The sequence below is a fragment of the Pinus tabuliformis genome, chromosome 6, assembly GCF_031772625.1.
Source record: "Pinus tabuliformis cultivar Carrire ecotype Pingquan chromosome 6, CPIR1, whole genome shotgun sequence".
NCBI lineage: Eukaryota > Viridiplantae > Streptophyta > Pinopsida > Pinales > Pinaceae > Pinus > Pinus tabuliformis.
In genome coordinates this window covers 1,730,495,103-1,730,499,416 of record NC_142292.1, presented here as the reverse complement: position 1 = coordinate 1,730,499,416, position 4,314 = coordinate 1,730,495,103, and positions in this window count along the sequence as shown.

The window sequence follows — 4,314 nt, the reverse complement described above, 5'->3', positions numbered from 1 at the left end:
GCTTGGCATAGTCTGGAATATGAAAGGACAAGTCCTTGTCATATCCAAGACCAGTTCTGTGCTTGTTGTGGACAAGCTGTTCCCAAGGTCTGATGATGGGCTTGGGAAGTGCAGACTGAGTTTTTGCATCTGCATGTACAACTACTGTACCATTATTGACTTGCTGTTCATGGGAGTCTGTTTCATTGTTCTGAACAGAAACAGGTTTAGAATGATGACTCCACTGCTGTAATTCTTCCTGCTACAGTTGTGATTCAAGCTGCAAAAACTCTATCTTTTCTTGTGCATATTGCAGACGTGTTTGAATGTCTGAAAGAGAGGCTTTGTTAATTTTGACTGTGCTGTTAGCAGTGGACATGATTAGAGTTCTCAATAATTCTAATATTCTTTCAAGCTTAGCCAGTTTTCTACACCTTAAAAATCTCCAAATCTCACAGAAAAATGTAAGCTGCTAAATATCTTTAAGTTGCACATGAGAGCCCTATAGCTTAAAGGGAAAAATCAACCAGAGATATCTTGAAACTGTCAAAATTATACAAATATCACCAGACTTTCAGAGATTCTGTTCTTTAAATTCAGCAAATGTTAGGAAGAACAGTGGCTGTAGATAAGTGTAACCACAAAAAATACAAGTTTGTAGCCTTGGGGCTAGATCATTCTTTATGGAAGTCGCTGTAGAAAATACAAAGTTGGCCTATGCAGGTCACAAACCAACTTTAGAAAGATTGCTTTAGGCCTGGAAGTTACAAGGCTATTGGAGGAGTACACCTGGTATAGGCTCCTTCTATTAAGAAATTGAATAAGTTGATTGCATATGCCACTGAAATAAACTCAATCTTCTGTATAGGCAGTCTGGGCTTGCTTCTCTATTGACTTCCTCTGGAACAATATTTAATTCCGAAAATGAAGGTAGCCTACCAACAACACAGTTTCTTCAATAAGCTGCCATAGGACCTTGGTCTGATCTGAACATGAAATAATTTGTGCTGTGTTTTAACTTTTTTCTCTCTGAATTTTTCTGCAAGAAGGCAGGCATTTGTATTTGAATCATCAAGACCATTTAAATCAAGCTTCAGTACAGTCTCCTTAGCCTCTTATCTTTTTCAAATCTCCTTCACTGAATTCTTCATTGGAGAGCTCTCACATGCCCATAATCTAACCTATTGCATTAACACCCGATTGAAAGCAGAAAGATAATCACACCGAAGGTTCTTGGGAAAAACATCTTCACGAGAACAGTTCGTTATTGATGATTATGATGAAACCTACATATGCTAAAACAAGAAAGGCTTAATTATAACCACAACGTTAACATTTTTGCAGGAGCAACTTCTAGAAAATAACTGAAAATGATCCCAACATAGATTCTCTAGTGAGCATAGAGATTGCCTGTTATGCCCAACACAATCCAAATCTGGAACTCAATAAACTTCTACTGTACCAACTGAGATTCAATAGCTACATCAGAACTGATAGTTTTTGGCTGCAGGAAAACCAGAGACAAAGGAAGCCACATCTGAAGTCGGAATTACAGAAAGCAAGAAATACCAATATATGCCGACAGACTCGTCAGAATTCTTCTTAAAGGCACACATTCCTTTGCTGCCTGGAGACTTGAAATCACTTCATTAATTTGAAAGTCTTGGAAAATTTCAGTGTTTAGAAAAGACTGGGTTTCGTATAATGTCTCTAATCCACTTTCGTAGGTACCTTGGATTCCTTTTGTACAAGATCCATATAAATTTGATGATATTACATGGGGAAGGTCAAGAGATCTACAAAACCTGCCGTATGAACTACCATTATGAGTTTTAGCGACGGCTGGACGAAAAGGATCAGAACGCAGAGAAAAAGCTTCTGGATCTAAGCCAGAGAGTGCTGTCGATTGAATACTGATACCTTCATGTTGAGCAGTGGAAATGTGAACATTCGGAAGAGACGAGCATTGGATTTCAGCGGGTGGAGAACTTATTAAAAGCTGTTAAACACAGCAATAAATATATGAAAACAGGTGGTATGGCAACGTCAAAAGGTGTGGATGTACAACAGAGGTAGTCGAACCACAGGGGCAAGTGGTATGGTGGTATTATATGATGAAATAGAGAGATCATATATTAATTCACCAACATGGTTTTTAACACCATAAAACAACTTCAACACACATGCCAGAGTCCATGCTCACCACACAACTCAGTCTTTGTTTAACAGACAGGGATGAATGCACCACCAACAGAGCGCTTATATATCTATCACATGAAAACGCTGCATCGAATCATCATAGCATCAATTCATTAAAAACGCATACCAGAACCCGCTCAACTCATCCTCAGCCTAGTGCTCTAGTTTACAGCCAAGCCACAAAAGGGAAGAGCCTTCCAAACGACTTTTCAAACCACCGTTCCAAATCACGCGGACATAGGCATTCTCACATTAACGTTCTGAACTCGTGACCTCCTTTTGATAAGTCACAAAACGACCATCCTCGATAAACTCTGGCTTAACTGGAACTGTTGCGGCGGCTTGTTATGAGTCGGCTGTGGATTCCGCCAATCACGCTTTGGCAACTGAAGCTTTTCCAGAAGTGCTGAAGGGACTGCAAGGCCTAATCCTGATACGCCATTGCCATTAACAGACAGTAAAATTCACGAAGTGTAAGTATAAACCTCCAAACGCAAACGCATAAACCTCCAAACGCATAAACCTGCCAGGTTAATTTCACAAATAGCAAGTAATCATAATACTAAAGAGGGAATTCGAAGGTTTTCCCAAAGACGAAGCTTAGTATGTCGACTTCACTCATTCAGAATGGTTTTGGAGTCGACTTCAGGGAGCTGACACCATCAACAGCGCAATGTTTTATATGGAAAATTGAGCACCATCGAGCAGGTCTGAGACAATGAAGATTGAGCAGCATGGAGTAGGTCTGAGACAAGCATTACAAAGGCAATAATAAGTGTGCAGCGTTGTCAGCCCTTATGCAGGTCAGAGACAAGCGTTAGCGCTGGTAGAGGCAGAATATGGGACAGAGGAGTGCTCAGGACAGAGGAGCGATAGACTCAGCAGTGGCAGCGCTATGTCAGGCATATGCGCAGAGAATATTGTGGACAGATGTGTTTATGCAGACAAAGGCGTTATAAGGCAGCGCTCGAAAAGAATATGGCAGAGGGCCAGGACTGCCATGCACATAACAGGCCACAGAAAAACAAGCGGCTTTGATACCATGTTAAACTCACATGGACAGCGAGACAGATGGAAAGATAAATCATTCAGTACATTTTATATTACCATAAGATATACATTTATAGTACAATACGTGACTCTTGGGATTCAGATCCCAAGGTCCCTTGGACTGCTTTTGTCCATTCGAATTCCACACTAACCCTTTAGGATTAGGTGTTCAACACATACTTAGCCAATTTTACAAATAGGCAACACCTCCGTGTGCCAACCGAGTTCCTTGCCCGAGCTGGGCGGGTGCGCCCTCACACGAGCTGCCAACCGTACTCGTCGACCGAACCCCGTTTACCGCTGCACGACGGGCGGGCGACCTCACCCGAGTCAACCAGCGTTTCATGTTGCACAACGGGCGGGCGACTTACCCGAGACACCCCGTGTCACACCGAACGGCGGGTGCCTTCCTTACCCTCGCCCTCACCCGAGAACCGAACCCTGTGCGTATCATGTGTGCTTGCCCAAGAGCGGGTGCATATATGCCCGCGCCTCTTTTGCGACCTGCTCCACTACTTCGCACTTTTTTCTTGATCACCGAATGCTCATGTTCGAATGTCCATCTTCAAATGAATGCCAAATGCTCCAATGCCTTGCCATATTTATACGAGTGGTTGGGCGAGTCGCTGCCCAGGCCGACTCGACCACCGCGTGCCAAAACGCCCTTACACGTCGCAAACTTGCCATCCGATCGCTAGTCGGCAAACAATCCTTCGTTCAAGTTGCCCCAACATGTGAGTCGGCCCGTGGGTTATGCCAAACGCTCCCACGCTATAAACCAACCGTCGCTCCACCTCTAATGCGCATTATACTTATGTCCCTTCCCACATTTCGGTCGTAGAGTTCGCACTTCGCACCGACGGGGAGAAACTGAACCGCAGGTCCTTACACCGCGTTTCCCAGACTTGGGTAGAAATTTTTGTTGTGACGCGAAATGGAAACCCAGCGTGTGTCCGCTGACTTGGGTAGCAGTTTTCATCGCGCCGCGAAATAGACACCCCGAGTTCCCCAGACTTTGGCGGCTCTTCGTGGCCCCACAACATGGAAATATGAAGTTCCACAGACTCTCGGGCGATTCAGGGTGTG